Source organism: Dermacentor albipictus, chromosome 4, assembly GCF_038994185.2.
Source record: "Dermacentor albipictus isolate Rhodes 1998 colony chromosome 4, USDA_Dalb.pri_finalv2, whole genome shotgun sequence".
In the NCBI taxonomy this organism is placed as follows: domain Eukaryota; kingdom Metazoa; phylum Arthropoda; class Arachnida; order Ixodida; family Ixodidae; genus Dermacentor; species Dermacentor albipictus.
This window is the reverse complement of record NC_091824.1, coordinates 129,801,674-129,829,428: the sequence shown is the minus strand read 5'-3', so window position 1 is coordinate 129,829,428 and position 27,755 is coordinate 129,801,674. Positions and strand designations below refer to the sequence as shown.

General features: G+C 45.0%; 1 protein-coding gene across 5 annotated transcripts in view; it reads left to right on the top strand.

Annotated features, from left to right (window-relative positions):
• The window catches only part of LOC135898354 (neural cell adhesion molecule 2-like), a 542,388-nt gene that overhangs the window by 311,694 nt on the left and 202,939 nt on the right, over positions 1-27,755 (top strand). For 2 of the 5 annotated variants that reach the window (XM_070537576.1, XM_070537577.1), the window contains exon 2: positions 8,685-8,848. The gene's annotated coding sequence lies outside the window, so the exon portion shown is untranslated. Of the gene's footprint in view, positions 1-2,657; positions 2,865-7,165; positions 7,534-8,684; positions 8,849-27,755 lie in introns of all 5 variants that reach the window. The other 3 variants (XM_070537575.1, XM_065427236.2, XM_065427235.2) reach the window with 3 other exon arrangements.

The window sequence follows — 27,755 nt, the reverse complement described above, 5'->3', positions numbered from 1 at the left end:
GGGCGACGCTGGAATGATAAGAAACATCAGAAAGAATGAACCCAGCTGCACGGTACTAAACGCTTGCAAGGGTTTCTGATAGACAAGATTAGTGCGGATCCCATATTGAGCATGCGTGTTTTAGTTTTCGGCGCACTGGAGCAGAATAAGCTAATGATTCGACGGAGGGTATACCTAGTTGCGCCGTAATTAGCCTAGGACGCGATTAGCTTCATTGGTCATACGAGTAATCTCGGATTAGCAACTAAGATCATGCTATATGGTTACGCTGAGGTACTTGCATGAGGGGACAACATATATGCAAGACGTACGACCGCGTAGCATTGAGGCACATAACTCGACCTTCAGTGAAATAAGGCTAACGTGGTTTTGTTCCCATTTAACAACATGAGCCACTTTCTGCACCAACGCTGCATTTGGTCAAGATCGTTCTGAAGAGCATCAATGTCGGTACAGTCGGCAACAGAGTGGTGGATGACACAATAGTCTGGAAATAAAGGAATGTTAGATAGTATCCCATTGCAAACTTGACTTGCAGCGCGTACATAGACAAGAGGACCGAAAGAACTACGATGATGGATGATAAAGACGTCTACTGGTAGGTTAGAATAAAGGAAGGAACTCGGGTCATTAATGAAGAGGGCGAGCTGAATTTCACAGCGTTTACCTTTTTGAAAACCATGCTGACTATGACGAAAAAAAAAACGAAAAAAAAAGCAGACAGCTTGTAGGGAGTTCATAATGCTAGAATAAGCGATATGCTCCTTTAAGCTGGAGTAGGAGCGTGTTATAGAGAATTGACGTTAGGTATGGTACAGGGACTAAAAAATTGATTTCAGTACAGGAATAATCTTTCTTATCTTCCTATGAACTTGTACTACACCAGTGGCACAAAACGCACAAAACGTGTGGTAAAAAGACTCCGGTAACGTTCTTAGTGTTTTTTAGAATCATAGTAATAAAAATAATACCATAGAGCATCTAATTTGTTTTGCAATACCGTAGAACCTTTTCAATTTAAAAAATAATTCCGGGACATTATACGTCTCAAAGCACCGACTTAGCGATTAGATATGACATGGGGGGGGGGGGGGAGGCGAGGCGTGGTAGTAGATGGGGGGTTCGAAGTTCACTTTGGCGACACGCAAAACGCCATACGCTAGCGCTTTCGAAATTCACTCCAATTTGAATGTATCCACCACAGCAGGGAATCAAATCGCCCACCTCTTTTATTGCTGTTTAATAACCGTTGAAGAACGGGAAGGTAGGCTGCACCGCAGCCGGCTATATCATCAAAGTCGACTTCCGATAATTCGACTCAGATGAGAGCGATGAAATTTTTAAAGTTATCCAGTATGTGGAATTAAAGAAGATGCAAAAAAAGCAAAGAAATAGATGCAATCAACGCACACCTCTAATTCATTTGGCAATACCTGCCCGATTCTAACACGCCCTCGAATCAAACGTGCTCCCTCTATATATCCAAAGTAGCAAAGTAATATAGAGACAATATTAAATTTCCTAAACAAAGTACAAATCTAACACGCACCTGCTTTTTTATTAAGAAAAAGTTCACCCGACGATTACGATACTCCCTAATGCGACTTTTGAGTGCAGCTGTTAGGGGCTTTGAATTCGCGATATATAGTGGCAAATAATTTGATTCGGAATGACAGGCGGCGGCGTTGAGCTTCTGCGGCAGACGAAGCACTTCCACCGGTTGCGTCGCTAATTGTTCAGGAAGAGCTGACTTTGTGTCGTGATTTATATTTGTCCAGTGGTAGTGACATGGAAGAAGGACACAATGTCGAAACGGTGAGTTGCAAACTCTTTATTGGCCGAACTTGTGCCTTGCCAAACAAGGAACACTCAATCACAACGATAGAGGCTAGCAGAGTTGGCGATTGTTGAAAATCTGATCTGTGGGTCAAAAGCATCGGCTTTTATACATGACTCGTCGAAGGTTCCAGTGTAATCACTAGTTCCCGCGTGGCCTCCAGAAAGCACTATACAATTCGCGTCGCGTATGCAATCAGATTACAAAAAGCTTTGGTGAACACAGCCAACGGATAGCACTATCGATAACGTTTGAGAAACGTCTGATGTGTGCAGAATAACGTTTAATATTTGTTAGCCAATGAAAAGCAGCCACCCAAGAAAAAAAGAAAAGAAATGAGCAGCTGACGCGCGGTGCTGTGGCGCCATCTCGTAGCGACGCCGCAGAACGCGTCTTGCACGGCGCTGCGCTTTTCTTCTCGCGTTTTCCTCCTCGCGCTCTCTTCGCTATCGCCACGTTTCATTCCCCGCTGCGCTCCGCGCTGCTCTTTCATTCTTCGCTGCTGTGCTCGTTCGCTCCGTTACGCCGATGCTCGCCGCAGGAACGGGCGCCTGGGAGCGGCGCTCTAAAAAAAAATTCCGCCCCCATTCCGCCCTGTGAAAGTGCATGTACAGCGAAGCTGGTGCGGACGTCAGACGACGTTACACAAGCCCCACCACCGCCTTAGGCGGCGCACGTCACCCTGTGCCCGCACGTGTCTGGAAGTGTAGCATACATCCTCATTGTTCAAGGCCGTCTACAAAGTGAAATTGCTTTATTGAACGAAACGGATTTGCGGCTACAAGCAGCATTTAGTAAGGTGTGCGTTTTCCTGTCATAGGTTGACTCGTGCTTGCCGCCGTGTGCTGCCTGGCCACCCATAATCGGTCCCCGAAGCTCTGCATGATCTGAGGATTATCTTGGTTCGGCAGCGAACTTCACTTAGTCTGCGTTGCCGGTATCGGGGCAGCGCCATCTGGACCTGTAAAACCAGCAGCACTGCGTCAACTGGTTGGGATTTGCGGAGACAAGCAGCATGTACTAAGTTGTGCGTTTTCCTCTCATAAGTATGCCATACTTTTGAATTGTTCGATTTGCCATAGGTGATTTCTGTGGCCGTCGATCCCCCGTGTATGTGCCTTTTTTATGTAGAAATGGGTGTGCATCTGAGCACATACCGTGCACGCATCCCTTTGTTTGCATTCCGCAAGCCCAGTCACAGTAGGGTTGAGCTTTTCCATGACAGCTCGTGCTTTATTCGCGCGCTTTACCCCAGACCCTCATTAACTTCGCTGTGCAATTGTCTTGCTCTGCTCTTGCTTCGAGTTGGAGACGTTGAAAGTAACCCCGGGCCCAGGATTGAGAACGTGCTGACCTTTCTGAAAGAGTTTCGGGAATAAATGTCATCCAATCTAAAACAAGTTAACCAACACATTGCAAGCTTAGATATCTGGGTCACTGCTATTGAAAAAAAAAAAGAGTAGTAGTGTACGGGAAATCAAAAAGCACTTTGACGAGGACAAAAATTCCGTTCAGGAGGTTAAGACGAACATATATAAAGCAAATGAAGAACTCGTCGTTGTTGTGGACGACAAAGTAACGCAATGAGGCGCAACAACCTTATAGTCAAGGGTATACCCGAAAAGGACCATGAAGGATGCATCGAATCCGAAGCCTCTGTGAAGGAATTTTGTTCCTCTCACTTGAAGGTCGACGTCGGTGACATTGAACGTGCCCATCGTGTTGGTCAGTGCCGTCACGAACGATTCTCACCATCCTATTATCATTAAGTTCTTCAAATTTAAATTTAAACCAGAAGGGCTACAAAATGCCCACAAATTGAAAAAACCTCGAGTCCCCTAAAGTGGGGATAGTGGAAGACTTTTCATCTAAGGTGCAGTTAGCTCGTAGGAAGTTGCGCGACTTTGCTAAGAGCAATCGTGAAAAAAACGAACGTTTTTCTATTCGTTTTACGTCCCTGCATTTCAAAGGCTCTGTTTACCAGTATGACTCAGTCAATAATGTTGTACAGGCTGCTGCAATGAATCAACCTCCCAGTAATTGATGATAAACAACTGAGAGGCGTAAGGTTACGTCCATACATGCAGTCTCATTGCTCTTGGCAAATTTCCGCAGCCTTTATCACAAAGTTGAGGCACTAAAGACGCTCATACATTCTTGCACCACAGATATAGTAATACGTATGGAAACGTGACTTTTCAGTGACATTACAAACAGCGAACTCGCACTGACCTATCCTTTTTATTCTTTCGAAAGGACCGGGAAGGCTTTCGAGGAGGCGGAATTATTATAGTCATTAAAGATGACTATTAGCCATCTCTAGTTATGGTCGATTCTCCCCTTTAAATAGTCTGGGTCTCTGAACGCAATGGAGGTGTGCAATGTGTCATTGGTGTATGCTATCATCCACCTAATAGCCACTTGGAATTTGTTCATTTTTTCAATAATTATGTACAACAGGTCATATACCAGTTGCAAAAATGCATATTGATATTAGGGGGGTGACTTTAATTACCCAGGTATCGAGTGGTCGACGTCGTCCTTGAAGAAAAAGAGCAACCGATCTGACTGTCCTCATTTTCTACAAACCTTGCATTTTCATCATTTAATTCAAGTGGGGCGCGAACCTATTCTCGGGGTGACTACGTACTAGACATTCTTTAAACAAATCATCCTGACCATGCTCCGACACATGTATTAGAACCATCAAGTGATCACAGGGTGGTGCAATGTTCTTTTGCATTGAAACCTGCCTAGAAATACACAGCGATAAAATGCATTCTGAACTACGCACGCAGCGACACTGGCAGAATGATTGGTATGTTACCCTCATTTACAGCCGACTTCAGAAACAATCTTCAAAACAAAAGGTAAATGATGATTGGAGCTTGTCCCGCGATAAACTCAAAGAATCTGAAACTACCTGTGTACCAAAAATGACCATCAGCTCAAGGCAGAACGATCCATGGTTTAACCGCGAAGTGAAGAAATTCATAAAGAAGAAAAAAAAAAGAGCGTTCAGAAAAGCTGCCCGAACAACTGCTCCAAAAGACTAGCAAAATTACAAAACCATAGCCCGCCATACAGAAACTGCAATTAACGATGCTAAAGACAAGTTTTTTATTTGCACCATTCAAAAAACGACAAAAATTGATCGGAAAAAGTTTTGGCGAGTACTTAATCCAAAACCAAATCACACTGCTCCCTTACTTATTTCCGAAAGCGGAGCAGGGCCTAACACAAGAGATAGCACAGAGCTCTTTAGCAAATGCTTCTCTGCAGTTTTCACTAACGAACTGCCGCTTGATAACACTCACATACTTGAACAACCATCTATTCAATTCCCTTTTTCATCCATCATATTATAGGAACATTGCGCCTCTCTTGCAATTGACAAGCTTCCTCATAAAACCAGTCCAGGTCCTGATGCTATAAGTGCTAACTTCTAAAATTAACCTCGCATCACTCTTCTGTTTTGTTATCTCTAATATTTCAGCAATCGCTAGATACGGGATGCGTACCGGAATATTGGAAACCAGCATTAGTGATACCAGTACTTAGATCTGCTGACACAGCAGACCATAATAATTAGAGCCCTATATCAATGACATCCATTTATTGCAAATTATTGGAGCCCATCCTGTACTCTCACATTATAGCCTATCTTAACAATAATAGCCTGCTACTCAATAGCCAATACGATTTTCGTCGACATCGCTCGTGTCAGACGCATATATATGAACTTGTAACAGATATTCATATTTCTTTGTCCAAGTTGATTTGTACGGACGCTATTTTTATTGATTCTTCTAAAGCTTTCGACCGGGTTCCTCATAATCGACTAAAACTGAAAGCTAAAAGCCTACAGATTGACTACAACACGACGCGATGGATTGAGGAGTTCCTAACGAACAGGTTTCAAGTAATCAGTTTAAACAGCTGCTTTTCTGACCGCACTCACGTCAGTTCGGGGATTCCTCAAGGGTCCGTCCTTGGCCCACTGCTATTTATTTAATATACATCAATGACATTGCAACTAATATTACTTCACAAATACGTCTCTTCGCAGATGACTGCGCTTTGTACAATGAAATAACCTGCCCTGCCGACATCTCTATACTGCAGTCTAATTTAACAAAACTAACTGACTAGTGTGACAATAGCAGATGGCAGCTAAGCTAGGCCGGGCGCCATAGCTGTCGCCATCTATGGAGGCTTCTTGCAAGTTGCTACAAGACTTGAGCAGTGAGTTCGTTCTAGTCAAGAGCGCTATTTTTCCTTTGTATTTTTAAAAGTTTACAGTTGAAAGTTGTGTTATAAGTATGTCTTAAATGGCCAGTGTTGACTACTTAGTATGTTTTGAGAGAGGGGTAACTGCAATAAGCGGGGACTATATTCTGCTGCGCATGCTGGGAGGGAGTGCGTGTTTCGGCTGCATAGTTCCCGCAATATTTCCGCAAACGTTGCAGTGAAGTGTAGCGAGCTCAGACATTGTTCTGTGCATTGTCTGTACTTTGCCTTGACTTTTGTGGCCATAAGAGTTCGAAAGGACTTGGTGTCATGGAAGAACGAAGCCGAGCATCTCCCTGGCCACAGCTGGCTCCGATGTTCGCAGTGAAATACATGAAAGGTAAAAACAACGTGACGTTGCAATGACTGCTCTGTCGCCCAATGCAAAATATTCTGCAGTGCACAAGAGTTACGAACTCCAGCCTGCTGACACACTTACAGGTAACGTGTTTTCTTGTTTAGTTACTACCGCGTCCCCATGTTCTGCTTCCCCATGACATGCCCGTTGCTTCTGTCCGTAAGCGCTTCCTTTCCAGCAGCGATCGATGCGCTTAGAGTAATGAAATAATGCGCAAATATCCACAACGCAACCGTACAGCCACCATAGTGGGAGAGATGGCTATTTCTGCCGGATGCATATGGCGGGCGCATATTCCAGGATTCATTTCCCTGTCGTTTGTTGCAAGCTATGCATAATGAAGCTGGAACGTACAAGATCCACTATTTAGCTCATGATTATAATTTGTGGCGGTTTACGTTTCTAGGTAGGAGATCATAATAAACATGATACGCATACCGGTACGTGTTTATTTGAGTGCGATTGCGTTTAAACATCTGAAACTATGGATTTTATTTGGATCAACAAGGCTTCCTTGTTCACCGCTCAACGTTAGACGAATAACATTTCCGAACACTCGGCTGTTGTATACAGTATCGGTGATGTTACGAATTTCTGCATATGGTTACATTATCTTGGATGCCATGTATAATTCATGGGCTGCAGTGTAATGGCAACTTATCAATTTTTTATTTTTTCAGCTACAACATCCTGGCAGCTTGTCAAAATTTGAAAATATACTGCGAAAGCAGAAAACTTCTGAGGCTTCAGGTTCGTAGCCGAAACAATCGAAAATACCGTTTGGAAACAAGGCTGGGTCTCATTCCGAGCTCAACAAGTTCGTCTTAAACTTTGTCGTCGACTCTTTGCAGCCATTTTCGGTCGTAGAGGCTACAAGCTTTGTGAATTTACTTCAGTACTTTGTGCCATATTGCAAACTTTTGACAAGGAGAATGTTGATGACACGTCTGGGAGCAAGCTGCTTGGAAATGAATGTTCGGCTGAAGGAGGTGTTCAAAAGCGTTCCATACGGAGTGGTAACAGCCGACTGCGGGACGACATTCTGACGGTAAGTTTTTCAAAGAGTCACTAAATCAGGGGAGTGAGAAGGCAAGGAGCAGCTCGCATTGCTAGGCGCATGCGTTATTCACCTCCGCAAACAAATCATATGCCAGGAGTCGCGGCTACCGCTACATCTTGTTAGATGGCGTCCCGGTACCAAGATCGGTCTCATCGCGCGTGAACGTTTCGCTTCGCGAATTTCTTCGTGCTGACAGTTTCCGGAACACTATGTTTTGTTTTATGGGTACGTTCTCATTCACCGTCTTTGCAGCAAAGAAGCGACCTGGGAGTTTCTGTGTCGCGACTGGAACACACGTCATTAACGTGCAAATCAGCAGTGCTTCTTTGCCAGCGTATGATGGGTCAGAGGGTATACGACAAGTTAGCTAACAGCATGCTGATGTCATTTGAAGAGTACGACCTCCAGGAGAAAGTGACTAAGGTTGTGATGGACAATGGCTCTATCTTTGTGAAGGCTTTCACGTAGCTAATTCTATTTTATCGAGTTCGTATTGACGTTTTGTGCAGTGGTTAATCCATTCTTGTATGGAACTTATGCAGGCTATTTGGCGAGACACGCAGTGTGAGGAGGATGAAGGAGAATAAATCCTCTTGGAGGGTGTAGATGTAACTCCTCTCTTGAACAATGTGCCTGAAGCTGAAGACCGTCTCCCCTCTTACCACCATTGCTCTGCGGACACATTGAACCTGGTAGCAACTTCTGACGCATCCTCCGCAGAACTTGACGACATTTTCTCACTTCGCCGCAATGTTTTCTTACGAACATGCCGTGGCATATGGAATAAACAACGCTATTCTTCCACCGCTTCAGAGACAGTTGTGAAGTACTGCGGAAGGTCATTTCTCTGGCTAGTTGGCCCTTCATGGAACTCCTTCGATTCCCTGGAGAGTATCCTTAACATTGACTCTGGAGCAAAAGACTTGGATGGCCTTTGCAGAGCTCTACAAGTGCCTCCTTTCCAGCACCTGCAGGACCTACAGCTTATGAAGGAGTACTGTGTTAGTTGAAGGCAGTTTTAATGGCACATGCTCTCCTGTTTCATTCATAATGAGTGCATGATTGCAACTGAGTGCACTGATGCATTGAATGCAATTGAGGACATGGAGGAAAAAAATATTTTTTTTTCACGTACGCAGGTAACGAAGCCTTTAGCGTCAGCGATGACATTGTCCAGAGGGATGAAAACATCTTCAGGGGTTACCTCCTCCTCACAATGACTATACTGAAGCCACGCCTCGAACACCTGCTCATGGAAGGTCTCGCCACTCGCCAATGCACTCCTAAGCGGCATCCAGAAATGGTAAGATCCTCTGTATAATACAACTTGGGTTAGCACGGGACATCTCTTCTGAAATAGTCACAATTATTTTCCTTCGAAGGTTTATTATTTCTACCTGAAAACTCATAAACTCATAAAAAGCCTATTGGGCACTTGATTCATGAAAATATATTTTTTTTTAACTTACGCTAGAGGTTTGGCCACCTCTTCGGAGAACGCAAAGTTCTGCTGGCATCCGTTGTAATTCTTCAATTTAAAGCTAAATGGGTGACTAGTGAAGGGAGGCGCCAGGAGTTTCCCCAGATGTTGATCGACGAATTGAACTGCTCCTGCTATGGTTCCACACCAGAGGACGCATCTTATGCTCCGAAGGAATCGGCTACTGACGATTTTTTTCACCTTTTCCTTGGCCTTACCTGCAACGTCCTACCCAAGCACCAGCAACCAGCGAAGCGCGAGGCTTCATAGAGGAAATAGACACTAGCATTGAAGCACTGCGCAACTACGAGCTGGTGCGCAAGGTGTTCCTACGCTTTAACATCGTTTTTCCCTCCAGCGCAAGCTTTGAGAGAGTGTTCAGTGTGGCAGCTTACCTCTTAACGAGGAAACGTGGAAGAAGCTGCAACGACAACTTTGAAGAACCACTCCTGTTGAAAGTTAACTACGTGTAACACTATGTCACGGAAACCAAAGTGAGCGTCCCAGTATTCACGCAAGCCTCTAGCCTTCTATCTACCATGCAAGCCACAGCAGTTCGTTGTAGTTTGAGTAAACTTGTGTTATTGATCTATGGCAATAAAATTTTGAAGGAAAGTAACGCAAAAGTAATCGATTAGATTTCTATAATTGATCAGTTACTTTTACGGGGCTGTAATTGACCACTGTAATCAATCACATTTTAAAGGAATACTGGTAATTGTAATCAGTTACTTATTTTCTGTAACGTGTACAAGTCTGATTTGGTTACGCGGAAACACGTACACGAACCCATTTTCCAGCTGCCGTTTTCTTGGGGGGGGGGTGTGTATATATATATATATATATATATATATATATATATATATATATATATATATATATATATATATATATAGAGAGAGAGAGAGAGAGAGAGAGAGAGAGAGATTTATTTACAGAGAGGTTGGCCTGAGGTATAACTTGCTCTGCCCTGCTACTCTTCACTGGGGTAAAAGGACGGGGAGGGAAAAGGCTGATGAATGATGATACTGCTATATACGACACGAAAAATCCTAACCAACCTGCTTGCAGCTTCGCTGTAAAATAAGCACTGTTATAATATGTTTCACAGTGCTGGTGGTTTTAAAGTCCGCTTCTCCGCAATGCAGTGTAGTTATGCGGCAAAGCATAAAAACGCCATGAACGTGGTTTTTGGTTTAATTTTCCTGAAATAAAGAAAAAGGCGCGCGTTAGAATCGGGTTAATTGTGTAATAAGAAATTGTGAGTTACCATGATTGCTGAAAAATGTGCGTACGCCAAGCCGAAAAGAGGCCTTTTTTCGGCGACAGATGTGTTCAACGCGGATGTACATGTCCAATGCACTCACTGTATCATAAGCTCAGTGGAGCCAGACGCTGCTAGTAAAGGGGTCGCTGTTGCGATCGACATAGGGGTCAGGTGCGTGCATGCTGATTGGCGAAATTCAAATTATCTGGCGATGATCAATTTTAGAATCGAAATAATGACAGTTTGTGCCATAGAAATGCATGGGCGCCGGCTGGAACCTTCGATCGGAGTCGAATTAACTGAATAATCAAATTAACCGGAGTAGAACTATTGGAAGTTTACGCAGCCGACAAATGAAAGCGACCTCGGGATCAGAAGCATAACGCCAGACTGTGCCCCACGAGGTGTGCCTTGGAATTTCGGACAACTTGCCGATGCATAGAGCTTCAGGCTAAAAATGACTACCAAGGGCTTTATGTAACGAATTTTCTGAAAAGTTCCCGTGTCAGGTTGCTAGTCTTTCTGGGAGTCTTGCAGGGCCTTGCTGGTTTTTCGAATAGACATGGCCATTCTGCCAGTTGGGGCTGTTCTCGCAAAATCTTTATAAGCATTATTCGTTGCTGCTTATTACTAGGGATTGGACTTAAAGCAAAATTGTTATTTTTACCTTTTGTCGTTATTGTGCCTATTTAATAGATAAGCATAAACTATGGCTCTAAAACATTTTAGTGGCACCTTGCCCTTAAAAGCATATATTGATTTGGGGTGTATATTTAATTTTGAAGGCCTAGAGATGCGTTTTCTTTCATGTTTTTGCCAAGCCTTATAGGATATGTAATGCTGTCATCGAGTGAAGAACTTGGGTGAAGGCAACCGATTATTGAGCAAACGGTTTTCCGGTGCAAATGCTGTTATTTACAGCTTTGCAGCAGTCAAAAGCATAGGTGTGAGAAGTACTGAAATAGAATTACGCAACGATAAGTTTAAAGATGTCACCGTACTCGCGCGCATTCTTCCACTTAGCCGACATCACCAAAAAATTTGCATGCTCGGGCGCGATTATAACCTAGATTATGGCTCCCATTTGAATGTTCAGACAAGGCTCGCCCCCATTCCCAATTAACCACTTGCTGAGAGTTAGTTCAAAACATAAATTCATCTCGGTATTTAAATCGACACGTCAACCTTTCACTACTAAAAGAACTGTTAAAGGCATGCTGACCGGGGAACAGCTGGCCATTCCAGAGGGCAATGAACCATTCTTTATTCTGAGTTACAAGTATGTGCCGCATATTTTTTTGTGCACGTCGTCATGTTCATCCATCTCGTGCTTCGCTTCTGAATGGTAAAGAATTTTACCGAAAGAAGGTACTCGGGCGGAGCAATTGCCGGCATGTCTTGCAAGGCTAAAGCCACCTGAAGCCTGCAACATCTTCTTCCTCCACTTCCTCCTCGGCGGATGTTGAGCGTGTTCCTTTTTGGTATATAAACTTATACAATCAGTGGAAAGAGGCGCAATGTGAACCACGATAATTTTGAGATGGAGTTTCTTCGTCACTGCTTTCAAAACTTTCATAATAGATTGTCATACTAGTCATACTAGTACTAGATTTAGTCATACTAGTCATACTAGATTTAAAAAAAATATTGTAACCCGCATGACTTGCTTCACTCCATTTCATCTAGAAAATTGATATACATTTCTCAAAACCGGGGTTTTGTGAGCTGTGGTCCTTAGAAAACCATAACTTATCTTCAAATGCACAACGGAAGTTTTTATTAATTGAACCTATACACGGGGAAGAGAAGGGGGGCTAAAGAACAAATTCTGTCGCCTATATACTTCCAAAATGATAACTTTAGTGCCTATTATGGGTGCCTAAAGCAGCATTTTTAGTGGTTAAACATCCCGTCACTATTCATTATGTAACTGAGAAAAAATTCATGAAATAACACGTTGTTTACGAATACTGCGTTAATGGTACTTCTAGATAGCATCAGCCTCATTTTTAAAAAGGTTTCTGAAGTGAAAGCTATACGTTGCAACTCAAAACCAGAACTGAAAATATTTTGCAGAGCCATCGCGAACAGCTTGATTATTGTCACGTGTAATCGTGTAGTTTTTTGGCTTGTGTCTGTTTCTCACCGGTTTATCACTGTTATCAAGCTGTGGCTAGGCGCAGGACCCGTCACTGCAACCGAAAATTCCTATGTGTTGCAGTTGATTCTATAGCAAAGATTCTTGTCTAATTAGGTGGCGCGTGTGACGCGAATTGTGTTTTACATGTACATTTTAGAATGTGTGCGTGGACAAGCGATTACTCTGCAACGTGTAGTGATACATACATAGAAGACGAACTCATCCTGCTTGCTGCGTCATCAGATTTGACGACCGACGAGGCTGCTGGCCGCTTTCGTTGTGATATGAGTATTGCTTGGTTTTCTGAGCGTAAGTTGGCCCGGTAAAGAGTTAGTTTCTTAACTTATATACATGGCAGTATTTGTCGTTCTTCACCGTCGTTACAGAGTGTGCATTGTAATCATGTTGTGAAATATTCAAAAAATCACGTACGCATAACAATATTTTCTGAATTTCGATACCGATGAACTCCACCCTCTTGCTCAGGAGAGCGAACACGCTGTACGCCAGTAGATATGTAGGCACTGCAGGCTATAGAGGAAGTACCCTTTAAGTCCAATAGCAAAAGTGGCCATAACTGGTGGTGTGTATCTAACAAACCCTGCTCCAGACCACACGCCATTGGCTTTCTTTATAACATTGTGCTACAAAGCAATGGGCATAGTGGGAGAATAGCCATGATCATCTTTAGGCACTTAGCCCGGTTAATAGATCTCGGATGCCATGTAGCATATAACGAAGTATTGGGAGCCTTCTAGGTTGCGCGTTTCCTTCGCACGAGGCGACGTCCAGATTTTAGGATGCGTGACCTACCTAAACAATGATCTGCCGGGGCTGTGATCAAGTGATCATACAATTTTAGTCTGCCCACTGTATTGGCTGCTTCGTCAAGATAAGTTACAGACAGGATGATGGGCCATTAACTGGTGTTTACAGCAATTAGTCTAGATAAGTCACAAATTTGAGCAGTGTCTCAGAACATGAATTTGTGGGCAGTCATGCCATATGGTCTGTGCTTTAGTTTCCACTCGTTACTATTCCATTTCTCCCCTTCTCTCATATAAAGCCGCAGACTATAAGGATACGCATTGCCTGCTGCAGAAAGTACGCTACCTCGGTTCGCTTTCTCAAGCAAATGCCCTTCCTTTCTCCTTGTTCAACGTTTTTGTTTGAATTTCCCCTGCATTTCCGGTAAGTGTGACTGCGAGTGTCGATTGGCCTGGCGAAGACGCATACGCAGAAAATGAAAGAAAATTAAACAACAAATGCACCAAGTTCTCCTGCCATGATTAGACCGACAGTGGCACGCCTCATCTGGGAGGGCCGCGCGGAGTCACTCGTTCATCGACCACGCTAGAAAATCTAGGAGTGTGTGCAGTGTGTATAGATGTTTTCTAAGCCCCGTACCCTTGCCTCTATTTCAAGCAAACATAGACAAATGTGCAACACTTTCACAGAAAATGCATGGACATTTTCGGCATTGTGCATGCAATAAGTTTGTGTAAATACTCACTGTCTTGCGGTCCAGTACACAAGGGCGATTTCATTAAGGATGTAGCAAAATACGCAGAGAGAAAGATAACGACACATTGCGTTACTTCGCAGAAAATATTGTGCCTTTCCGCGCCCTGTCAGCAAAACCATCTTCACTTCCAAACGCAGTGACAGCGGTCGCCAGTTACCTCTTCATCATTTCGGCAGCGTCAACAAAAAATGGCAAAATAAACGAATAACCAGGATGACACAACACCACGGGACTCTTCAACGCATGAGTGCCTCCACGGCTGACCGTATCTCGAATTCCGCGCACCCAGCCTGCGGGGCGAATAATTTTCGCCTGCTATAGTGAGGAGGATGGTGTGCGTTTCGCATACGGTCACGAAGCAGGCGGCGCAATTCATTTTGCCACTTTTGTTTTTTCTGTTAATCATCGTGCCCCTTTTGGTGCTCTTTAATCTGCTGGTGCGCTACGATGGCCAGTGGTTCCCTAATCACCGGGCTGCAGTTGCACACTAAAACTCCGTGAGCAGCACCCGGGTGGTGAAAAAGCCAGGACGCGGCCCAAATTAACGGCCTTCGCGCGTCATCAGTGCCGCAGTGCGCGTCTCCACATGCAGGGCGTCGCAGTAGTGCCTGTCTTCAATGCCTGAAATAAACTCTTAACGAAATTAGCTAGGCTGTTCGACCGCGTGATTAGATTTACAATTTAGGGCCGTTAGGACCGGCGCACAAACTCGCGCAGCTATTCGCGTTATTTAAGGCCGTTATTAATATTCCGTTATGCTGCCAGCCGTCCATCTCCACTCTTCCGCTCTTGCCCTGATTGCCTTGGTCGAAGGCTGTAAGACCCTGCGCCGAATTTCACACTAAATATTATCGCCCTATTGGCTGCTAACTGCGCAGAAGTCGACGACTTCCCCGTCACGGGGAACTGAACTTTCCTGAAAAGGTCATGCCCTCTGGTAACGTCACAGCACTGCCGTATAATGGCATTAGAGCGATAAGCTAAACTTTAGAAGCCTTAGTTTTTTTTAGTCGTTTAGTGGGGCGTTCTAAACCTCATTACCGCTCGCGAAAGGTGAGAAAAGTAACTTTCGCCAGCAATGTTACGCTATCTGCTTAACTGCAGCGCCGGTTACCAGGCATTGTGATGCGTAGAACTCCCCTATTAGCGAACTATGGACGGCAGAACAATGAAGGATCGGGCTTTGTCACACAAATAAGGTTACACCGACACACCGCAGTAGTGTCGGCGACCTTTCTTTCTTTTATGACCCGTCGTTGCTTTTTAACTTCTGCTACTTTAACCTTTGATGAAACGGACGACACTGAGAAGATAAGCACTGTTGAATAGGCTCCAACTGTATAGGCTGGAAGCAGAACAGCTCCTGTTATTCCACTTTACTTTTTTAAATATATAATAACACTTACGAAATCAATAAATGGAATAATAAAGAACTCTTTAGCACAAGCCAGTGCTAATACATAGAAGATGAAAGAAAAACATCAATAGAGGCGAATCAGCGTGCAGAAATTTGTCCCTAATACTTTGAAAACATTTTGCTACTCATACAATGTTTCGCTCAGTGTCATACTTGAGGATGCAAGAATTCGTTAGATATATTCTGAAGTCACTGTTTTAGCTGTATGTTTCTTGGTATGGAACATTGCTGGGACAAAAAATTGCAGACATATACCCTAACGCGACTTGCTTGGGAGGCCTCGATATCAGGGAAAAAGAAAAGGTAACAAGGGAATCCTTTGAGCGGAAACAGCCTGAGGTAGTAAAAATGACCACAGCTTATAAGAGCCACGCAATGAGAAGTAAGCCCAGTGAATGATGCTAAAGGTTTGCGCCACGTTGTGTGATTCTGATCGTCAACTTGTGATTACAAAGAGAACATCGCCAACGAAGAAAAGCATAGATTTGGTCTTGTTAGTATAACATATATAAATAATAGCGCACATAAAGACACACAATTAGGGTGCGCACCTGTCGTCTACTTCTTCCATCGGTGTCCTTACTTTCGCTCTTTCTTGTAATCGCAATCATGAAGAAATACGCAGGAGTCAACACGTCGCCATAGTCTCATTTTTACAGAATCTGATGGTAATTGCAATAACAACACATTATATAAAACCAAAATGGAATCTTTTGAGTTTTATGTCACATTCCCCATAAGTGGAGCGTAGCACGCTTTCTAAGACTCCGCGACGAAAGTGACTTTCGTTATTATTTTCGCTCCCTTTGTTCAAGGAATCTAGTGCTTCACTACAACAGACGTCGTGCTAAAGCCATCTCTGTCGACGCTCGCTGTGGTTTATTCCAAGGTTAGCTTCCGAGGAATGAATACTGAAGGAGGCAAGTCCTTTTTCTTAGTTCTCGGTTAAGCAGCGACGTTGAGCTCCCTCCGCCCCCTCCCCCCCCCCCCCCCCCTTGTGCGCGCGACACACACAGCCGAGAAGATGTGCTACGAAAGGGTGAATTGCCTGGTTCATTCCTTTGCATCCATCGCTGTCATACTCAGCAGAATAAAAGGGAGCTGCAGGCTCTAGGTAGCACTGTATCACGACAGGTTCCAGCGCATCCTAACGGGCAGCGTGTGCAGCATGTTTGCTTGTACATCGTTCGTGTTTATAGCTCATTGTCCACTATCATAGTCATCCACACTCCCTCTCTCTCTTCTTCCTTGCTCTTCTCTCTTTCGCCTATTTCAATTAGGAGACCCGAGACAGAGCTTCTCCGGCCTATTCCTGCTTTTTTACATTACCGTAGATATGACCTATCTGTCGCATGGTGAGGAGTTGCAACAGCAAGGAAGTGTCGGAGCGAAGTGAAAGTGGGTTACGTGGATCCAAAGGATGAGGAGCAGAAGGAGATATGAATAAAGTGGGTCGCTCGCGCATGTCTACATGTTCTCCTTGAGGGGCACTTGCCGCTGCACTGTTGCCTTGGAGGAGACTAGGTAGTGTTGATCGAATTTTTAAAGCGTATAATGAGGTTGGCTGACACAAGACAGCTGTAACAGCAAATCGCAGGGAAAGCCGTTGTCCTGCAGTTGACATGAATTAGCATGATTTAATGATGAGAACGAGCTGAGCAAGCTGAAGTGAGCAAGCTTCGGGGCACATGGATGCACGAACACAGCTTAGAACAATGTATGCAATTATTTCAACGAGTTATATATTACGAGCGACGCTGTGTTGCATATATAAAATGATGTGGCCAGTGTGTTACTATATATTTTACCCAATGAACCTAAAAGTTTCAGTTTTACGCTGTATGCCACTGAACAAGGAAGGGGAATTGATGTTTAATCATCAAGTTAAGGCTTGGCGTCGACATTGAGCTCAATAAGATGGCGGGACATTGTACAAACATATGATTTGTATCGACGTACGCAAATACAGTTTTGATAATTTGGTATTTCAAATGAACTATGCATTATGTTTGTTTATAGAGTTAAGAAGTCGGAAACATTCATTGTTTAATTGCTGCCAAGTCATTAGTCCCAGTGATACAGGGTGTCATCTTGACATTGACCCGTAGCATAGCGCGTCGTTTCGCCAAGCATGCTGAGGACCCTGTGTTTCGAAACTAGTAAATATCGCACGTCGGAGTACGCTTCAAATCGAATAATTGGAAGGTATACGCTCTTCCCACTGCGCGTGAAATCTGCACTGCCTTTCTACTCCAGAAGTTACTGACGCTTAGCGGCTTCGGTGTAGTAGCATGCACGATAAGCAACGTCCGCGAACAAGCTTGCGCTTTATTCATTTTGCAGCAACGGCTCTGAAAGTTTACCGTCCTGCGTTCGGACCTTTATAAATATTCATCGGCGCCCTGACTCTTACCTTCCCCTCCTAGGGTCCCCTATGCTGCCCACCTAACTTACAATGCTAATGACGCGCACTGCCAGTTCCAGACGCCCTTTTTTTGTCTGTTAGCCCAAGCTTGATTTGCATTTTACTTCTCCCGCACAAGTGTGGCGAAGTGGCTTAAAATGCGCATGATACGTTTGGCTTCATTATGGCTGGTGCTGGTCGATACTTCTCATTTGAATTTAAAGCACTCAAGGTAAGAACGAGTGCTTGCGCTTGCTTTTTTCTACGCACCGTAGTCGGGCAAAGTACAGCGCTACTTTATCTCGAAAGTTGGCCCTATATTTGGAACTTACGGCAGTACGGGAGATGGATGGCAGCAGAGTGGCTCCACACATGTTTTTCCTGTTGGAGCTGCCGAGTTCATTTGTCAGCGAATAATAGACAGCTCAGACAAACGACATCCGTGAATTCGCAGAGGTTGCTGAGCGAAGACAAAATTCGTTTGGCGCTAGCAAGCAAGGGTCGTTTACTAATTGCCTGCTGTGTCTTGTTGAACTAGTGTCATGCTATAGAAAGTAGTTCTTCGTTTGTTTGATATTTTTGGCGTGTAGAGAGCACTGCCAAGAAAAGTGATCTTCACTACTGGCTGGCCCACTTCGATATTATTTCGTCCGGCATGAGAAATGGTTGGAATTTGCCCTTAAGAACAGCGTTAGATCAACACAGTTTTGTAGATATGAGCCCGGATGAGGTACAAGCGCGTCATCTTGCATGCGCGAACAGACACAAATGAGTCTGGCTGGATGTGGCCCGCTCTCCGTGTTTAAACACGGCTTGCTCGAAGTGTCTGACTTAGCGCATCCCAGCCGCATTGACTGATTAGTTTCATTTACGTGAACTCGATGTGACTGGGTCGAGCCGGAAGTTGAGCTGTCCCAGCCCGACCAGATCGCCTTTACATTCCTCTTGCCAAGCGGGTGGGGCAAGTCGACCTACCACACCACAGAATACACCTCGACGCTCTCTCAGTTAAACCCGCTACCGGTTTCATGAAGCGAAGAACCAGTCTTAGGCTCAGCAAGCAGACCCGACCCGACTTTTCAGGATTCGTGTACAAGTATTTATTGCAACAAGATCGTTGCTCAGCGCGACTCGATATCGCTTGAGCTAACCGTAGGATGAGATCCCAAAGGCGTAAGCTGACTTGAAAGACTTACGTTGGCCTCACGTGAAAACGCTGGTAGAAATGCCCTCGATACAAGAGACAAAAAATGACACTTGTGGCGGGTCACTGTTGCCTTTCAAGGAAAACACTGGGGGCTAAAAAAACTGTTATTCCCTATGTCGCCGTTTCTTTGTCTCAAAACTCATGGTATTAAGGAGACAATGGGCATCGGCTTTTGCATGAAGCCACCTTTGCTTTCTCTAGGAGATTCGGCACAACGTGTTAGAGGTTGCACATTTTGTGTTTCATTGGACAATATATATTTTTTAAATAAAATAAAATAAATCGATTTCTTTCCGTTTTACATTATCAAGTATATTACAGGCACCTGCCATACCCCCTCCCCCATTCCCGAAAAAAAATGATAATCGAGAGAAGGCAATTTTTAGCCAAGCTCTTATTGCGAGTATGCACGGCGCACAACGTATGTTCCAAATGTCATTTAAAGGATGACCCTGCAATACGCTTATTGAAAATCAGACGCGAAAATCCAGGACGAGAACGCAATTAAATTTGGAAAGAATGTTGGGCATGCCAAAGGTGGTATTTGTTAAAGCGAGAAAGGCTGCTTTGCGAAAGTGTCAAAGTTCTGTTTCTTGCTCTTTGGGGCTTTGTGGAGTTTCCAACAGTACGTTGTTTCACGAATACTAGGCGCATCAAAATGGTGCTTGGCTGTAGTTATGTGTTGTTTAGGTAAAATATGTAACACAGTTCGTTTCCAAGAGGCTGTGATAAAGTGTCGAAATACTGATATAATACAGCTAGCTTAGGCATCCTTACATAGTTCTTTATTTGTACTTATTGTAGTTCTTTTTCTTTTGGAGGTCATTCCAGTGTGAGTTTGAGTTTGCTTTTTTTCTGATGCGCCGTGTTTTTCGTGTAATATTGGAATGCAACGCAAAACGCTCCTTTCTCTTTTTTTCTTCTCTCGCTGAAACCAACTAAAACACTGAAACCAATTGAAACCAACTGAAACCAACTCGAATAGAAGGATGGCTGACTTTAAGAAATAAGTCGCATCCGATTTTCTGTTCCTTTTGTGTTTCATTGCAAATAACTGTCCCGCGTTTGGCAGAGAGTTGCTAATATCTGAACATGTTTACAGTTGTGTAGGACCCGGAGACTGTGCTTATCTCCAATATTTCAAATAAATAAATAAATAAATAAATAAATAAATAAATAAATAAATAAATAAATAAATAAATAAATAAATAAATAAATAAATAAATAAATAAATAAATAAATAAAACAGGCTCAACGCTGTAACTTCTTTAAGATGTAACTCTGTAGGCAATGCTGTAGAAAATAATTAAATTTGTTCGTGTGTGGATAGATTCCGTTGACATCTTCTCTTCCACTAATTTTTTTATACCATTACCACAGTGCAGCGTAGCTAATCGGACAGTTAGCTTGGTTAACTGCTGTGCGTTTAACCTCTTAAGTGCTCTGTTTTTTATGCTTCTTCGAGTAACTTTGGTGCTCGCCGGGTTACTAAAATATTTGCCATTTGCCAAATACTAGGCGTATGGAGATGAAACTTCGTAGGACGAAAGTATTTTAACTAGAAGGAACACAAACAAATACTGAAGTTTTACGTAAAATATAGGTGCCGGAGGAAGTTTTCAATGTGCCTTCCCAGACATGTTAATGCAATAGAACGCTGAATTATTATTCACTATTGTTGCCCTGTGCGCTGTTAGATATGGAGCTGTTTCCTGCGATTACTTCGAGTTCCCCAGACCACATCGGATTGCAGCACAGCTAATTGAGGAATGCAGAAGCAGGAAAGCGCATTCCAGAGGAGACACGAGCAAACAAGTTTAAGGCAACAAGTTCACGTGCCAACAAGTTCGTGCGCCGCCGGGATTAGCAGGTGGGCCTCGGACAATGGAGCATGAGCAGCCCTCCCCTTCTCCTCGTTAGAAGTGCATTGCCAGTCTGCGAGGCAAGACCGCAGAGAGCCGCCAGGTGTGACACCGCGACACGGGCGCCTACCATTGGCTGAAAGTGGCGTCATCGGAGCGGACTCTCCCATTGGTCAAACATGACGTGACTTGCAGTGCTCGAAGGGTTTATAAGAAGCCTTCCAGAGAGACCTGAGCATTCTGGGACATGCCCTGATTCCCTGATTCACCTCTCTCGAACTTCTTGCCGCGGGCCGCAGCGTCCGAGTTGCTGCCGGCCCGTAATGACTGTACAAATGTTAATTGACGCTCACCTCTCTGTATATAATGTAGAATAAAACCTCCCAAGTTTTGGGTTTTCATCTCGACGTCCCGTCCCTCAACCCCAACAGCGCCAACTGTAAGACATGCATACTTGGTGACCGGCTAAGAGTTCCGTCTACGAGTTCCACGCACTAAACCGCAGCGCACCTCCATTCCGTGCTCGGCTCTCCAAAGCACAGTACTCTAGAGAGTGCGAAGACCAACGTTTGGTCCGCCTTCTCCTCTGAAAGATTGCCGCGCCAGCTGAAACTCTGCTCGCAGCTTAGGTGTCATTCGATTGTTCGGCTATTGCAACTGCGGGCCTAATTGAAAAAATGAAAGCTCGTTCCTTTTAGCTAAGGTATCACTTTTGACTGAGTGCTCATATCGCCCGTAAAACTTGCCACGATGTTCAAGTTTCCTCCTAAAACCTGCGATACAATGGTCGGAGAAATAAGCTATCTTAAGAACGCAGAAAGTAAGCATAGCGCTCGATATCACGGAACTGAGTGCACCTGATCGGCTGGGGCATCTATTCAAGTTCTCTTTGGGTTGGACAGTGGTACCTCTATGGGCCACTCCATTCTTATGTTGTCGCGGACAGTAGGCTCGAACCTTCGCACGTACCTATTGGCGACCGTTCCACGTTTAGAATCAACTGCTGAAGGTATCCATTTTGAGGAGTATTATTTTTAGAGCTCTAATTGCGAAGGTGTGTTGAAGGCCGCCGGTGCCAGCACAACAACTGTGGTACACAAGCTCAAGTGCCGAAGGCCGCTGCACGTGTGAGGTGTAGGCGAACAGGGTACGAGGGCTGCGCAAAATATAAGAAATGAACAAAAACGCGTCTTCTGCAGGAAAACATTCCGAGACTCGCCGTGCGTTGCGGCCCCGTTTTAGGCCTTCAGCAAAAACACAGCCTTTCAGCAAAATTCACCTTTGCTAGAGTTTGCGTTGTGATTGAGCAACGTCTTTCAATTCTTCCAAATTATTTCTACACTCTGTTTTGTCAACGCTTGCTCCTCGCAGCGCATATTTCTGCCATCTGTATAGGTAAACGAAATGAGCTATGTCATTATTCCAGAAATTGTGAGGATGCTCTGCTTTGACAAACCGATGATTGCTTGAAGCGGCTTCAAAGCTTTGCTACACCCGCTGTGGTAGTGCGGTAATTGTGGCCTTCTGACGCTGAGCACGATGTCACCGGTTCGATTTCAAGGCACGGCGGCCGCATTTTGATGGGCGTGAAAAGCAAAAGTGTCCTCGTGCTTATATTTAGGTGCTCGTTAAAGGACCCGCCTCACCAAAATAATTCAGTGCCCTCCACAGCAGCACCACCCTCGTTGTTGCTTTGGGACGAGAAAGCCCACGAATCACTCAATATAGCCTGTACTATGGCTAGCGTATACACAATCAATGGGCGTTTCTCAATTTCCCCTTGCATTCAATCAATAAGCGGTGTCTTTACGATTTTCAGGATTTTATGCTCTTTGCAGCATTGGGGTATTGGTGATTATCACGGACAAGGGTGTCGCCAGCATGTCTTTACGTGCGGCTCTGCTGAATGCATCCGATTTCACTACTCAACGAAATGTTAGGTAGGGTTTGCTTAGTGCAGGCCGGAAAGTTATGCGGTGAGCCACGTTCAGTGCTAAAATTTCATTTGTTCTTATTAGGCTTCCGGCTAGGCGCTAGAAATTTATGGGCGAATTTCTAACTCAACAATTTTTCACAGTCACAAATTTCACTCAAAGGAAATATTTGCGCCAATCTCGACTAAAGGTAAGACACAGGCATCCAAATAATGATTGCTTCTTAAAAGCGCAAATTTGCTTACTGGAAATTTCGGACTTCTCAAAAAAGCGTATGCTACACACGGCTGAGATTCTGTAGCGACGCCTTTTCCCGATGCTATCTTTACGCGCTTTTCGCGTTCGTGAGTGGCCACGTTCGACGCTCCGCCCGGGGTGGAGCGTCAAACGTGGCCATGCTCACGAACCACTCACGAACGCGAAAAGCGCCGAAATGCACTAGCATCGGAAAAGGCATCGCTATAAAATCGCGGCACATATAAAATCCTAGGACATCTAAGCACTTCTTGTGAGTTGTGTGTACGATAGCATTAATGTCCAATTGAATGGCACTAAGCGGTCTGTAGAGTTTTGCGCTGAGAGTAATGTACCATAGCGGCACGTGGTGCCCCAACCAACAAGCAGCAGCAGCAGCAGCAGCAGCCCACGGTGCCAACGCCGCATGCAACAGAAGTCCTGCGCAACGAGAGATTTGAAACAGCAGCGGCCGCCAAGGCAGGCAGGCGCAGCAGCTAAACTCAGTGAGGTATGAGAGGTAGAGATGCAGACCGCGCGAGAGCGACAGCGAGGGTGACGTGGTGTCGCGGCGATATGCTCTTCTCCCACGCAACACCTGGCGCACTGGTGTTCCCTTTCGCCCATTCTACGCCGTCGAGATGTGCTCGTGACGTGGTGTCGAAGCCAACGGGAATTTAGGTGCCGTTTCACTGCTACAGACTACAGACGCCGGTTTTTTTTTTGCTCATTGGATAATTTTACGCTTTCGCATCGGTAATATTTCAAGCAAACGCATTATGATATTGAACTACTTGAAGATGATATTCCACTGGCTTTAGTTAGTAACATAATATTTGTATTATGGAGAACACTTCTACATATGTTTCTAGATTTAGTTTATAAGTGAGCGGCTATGTTGATGGAAACACTTGTAGCTTGTTAAAAAATTTCGGCAGAGGCCAGCTCACGATGACTTTCGACGATAATGCGTTAGCTATAAATCAGTATAGCTGTACACGATGCATTGCCCCCGTCGAAACGAATTATCTGTAAGGCACGTATTGCAGCGGAGATCCTCTCTCATGCTTCCTTAAACTTGGCTTCCTTAAGCGCCATCTAACGCCGCCGCCGCGAAGCCTCGGGTGGCATCCGAAATGCATAGTCACCCGTAGCGAGCGAAATACATCATGCAGCAACGGGGCTCCTCTCTCGTGCCTTTTTCTGGAGACGCTGCGCCATTTAGTGGCACTGCGAGAAGTCCGCGCGTGGCCTCCGAGAGGTGAAGCGTTGCCCACCGTTTTTATTATGCTATTGGCGTGTATTTTCAGTGTAGCTCTAACAGTGACAAATGCATGAACTCGGCTGCTGCGATACGGCTAATCCCCCCTGAATGGTATCTACCCCAGCTCAAACTTGATGTGTGCAGCTGGCGGGTGCTCATGTTCGTGCATTTGAACTCCCGAAGCATGTTCGGATTCATATTGAGTATGACTAAATTGTAATAATAGGAATGCAAGCGTGGGTGCGGTGGCAATTACCTTACGGTGCGGTGTATTACAGCGAAGCTGTATATGACTAGGTTTCCGTGCATTTTTGTTCTCCGTGGACGAGAGCTATCATAATCACTGGCTCATACCCCCCGTAAGCATGCTGCCGTAAGCAAAAAAAAAAAAAATTGCAAATGCTCATAGCCCCGTAAGGCAGAGGCTATAAGCATTCAGCAAAGTGAAGCGAACATTGCTTACATTCTTTCTAATCATGCATACAACATACAGAACAGCATGTCGAAAACTATCATTACCAATGGCTCACACCCCCGTGAGCAATGGGTCACACCTCTGTAAGCAAGCAAAAAATGCAATGACTCACAGCCCCGTAAGGTTCATGACTACTTACTCACTTTGCATGAATTAGCTGGGATGACACTCCCCTGTTGTCATTGTGGGTGATACAAATGTGGATGTGTCGGTACCGAAAAGGGAGCGGTTTACGCGTTCCGTGTTCCAGACATTTCCCCTGCGATGCCACGCTGATCCAGCTCAACCGACCACCCAACGGCGTACATGCATCGATTTGACATTATGGAAGAATGTGATTACAAGTGCGAGTGAAGTAATGACCACCGATCAAGACAATAATTGCGTGTACTTACCATTCGTGACGATGATGACCCGTTAAGACAATAAATGAGTTGGTACCTTTGTTCAAAATTATGTGTCACCTCCATGTCGTGTGCTAAACAGCTTCGCTGGTCAACCACCGTCACAGAGTAGAGTGGCTCATGATTTTCGTTCAGAGGCACCTCGCACGGTGACGGGTTTTGTCAGCGTAGATGCACGAAAGCCCGTCATCATATTTCGGCGACTTGCCGTTGTAAGTCGTGCCAGAGTCATTGCCGGCCTCGGTGTCCTGCCCAGGAAGCGCCCAGTAACACAAAACGCAAATTACAACGGTTGACCAATGCACGAACCGATTTTAGCTCGCTTCATGCACCGTGCTCTCTGCGTCCCGCGGTTTCTCGACGCCGTACATTTTGTTTGTCGCGGAGTCCGTTAAGGTGGCGCCACAACGCAATGCAAAATATGGATTATTCCCTCGTTTGCCGCACACTCAGTGGCATATATTCATTGACCCAACGTTGGCAAGACGTTGATTGAAGGGTGGCACGTACCCAGTGCATTAATGACACACCACTAAAACGTTGGCTTTAAAGGCGTTCATTGAAAAGTGGCACTTACCCGGTGCATTTGTGACGCAGCCTGCTAATGCGTCCCGTTGCTGTCCTTTCGGAACCTTTGGGACGTGGGCTCGATTCTGCTAAGCAACCGAGAAATTTAAGAGACCTTTTTCGTCATTGTACAGCACATTCCCAAGAGCACAGATCTAGTTATCCAAGATGGCGTCAAATGCGTTCACCGAAGAACGGCAGACACTTACTGGCACATACCCAGTGACCCAAACTGGCATCAAAGAGGTTGAGCACGCAGTTTCTTCGCACAGCGGTGTGCAACAAGTATCACATCTACAGTGAATCATGTCGGCGTGAAGGAGCTTCGTTGCAGAGAGGCACGTATAGTGGCACGTGTTCGGTGAGCCAAGTTGAGCAGATGTTTGTTTTCAACCCTGTTACCAAAGTACAGCCTACCAATGTGCTAACCGTTTGAACACGGACTGCCCAGAGAACCAGGTAGGCGGAAAAACGACTAAGTACTAGTATACATAGGGACAAACACACATAGATAGATAGCTCCCGGCAAGTGCGTGGAGCACTAACTAAGAATACCAAGAATACTAACGCATTAAAACGCGTAATACTATGAATGTTCGTTTTAAAAATTTAGTCAGAAGCATGGCACCGCGTACCACGAGAGAGAGAGAAAAAAATTGTGCTGGAACCATGGAACCATGGAAGGGAATTGTCAATGTAAGCGAATAATTGAACGCTTCTATAATGCTAGTCCCCTTAATAAAGGAACGATTCGTTTGGAGGCCTATTTTTGTTAGAATGAGGATATTTAGGAAGAACTTGCTGTTTCCCTGCGTAATTCTATAACGTACACAGCCATTAACGAGCACATCTGTGTCTGTAGTATGCTCACATGGCATGTGCGTCCCGAAGAACTTTGTGTGCGTCGACGAACGCGCTCCCCAACTGGGGTGCGCCAGAGCACGCGCCCTCTGCACCGGCGCCTTTGTATTAGCGATTCATAAAAAGCTACTCAAATAAAAAAAATATTTAAGAAACGATGGCATGATGTTGATTCCTCTAGCCTGCTACATTGCGCCGGATAGAAAGAAAGTAGCAGAGATCAAATAGGTTATTAGCGAACCAAATTATTAGGCAAAATATGAAGAATGCTGGTGTTTGGACAAAATACGCAGATATAAACATTTCCCATTGCGTTCCACACGCTTCCCGCCAAGACATGCCGCCAATTTCTTTTAATGCGAAAGCATTATACGCCCCATTAGGCGAAAGCCCGGGGTCATCGGGGTCACCACAGAGTGATGGTACCAAAAATGGCCGACGGCGCAAAGAGTTTTCGAGTCAGAAATGCTCAAATTGACGTCAAATTTCTCAGGGAGGTTCCCGTAAACAAAGTAAATGAATGATTGCGGAAAGAAAATTTGGTAAATATAGGTCTGGGTGGAAATCGAGCCGGGGCTTCTGCGTTGCGAGACGAGCACGCTTCCGCGACTCTACAACGGCTATAAGATTTTGGTTGACTAAAGGTGTGCCTAGTGAGTGTGTCATTGGGCACGTGATGCCGCAACGAATGGGGAGGAGGTGGCGCCACGTCATGAATGCATAGAATGAGTGTATATATATATATATTTATATAAAAACCTTCCCCTACCAAAAAATGGGGGTAAGCGAAGCTTGTCCTGAATGCACCTGACCATCACTGTTAAGTATAACCGACAGGCAACGGTGTTGGATTGCTTCGGCCTCCCGCCCCCTCAGCTCGGAATCTCCTCTTTGCTGTCGGATTGCCTGAGATCGCAGGAGTATCTAATGGCTGGATCGGCGCACCGACTGCGAGCGACGGGCGAGTTCTTGCTGCCGCTCGTCGAACGCTGCCCGTTCCTCTGGGGGAATGCACAGCGCGTGGCCGTCCCATCCGTTTTCCGGGACTCAACTGAACGGAAACGAAGCCGGTGGCAGCACGCGCGATATCTTTTCCTGCCCTTCCCCCCCGTCCCCACCCCCCCGGCGGAAGCAAAACTGCTCTGATTCGTAGCGCGTGTGGCGTGGGC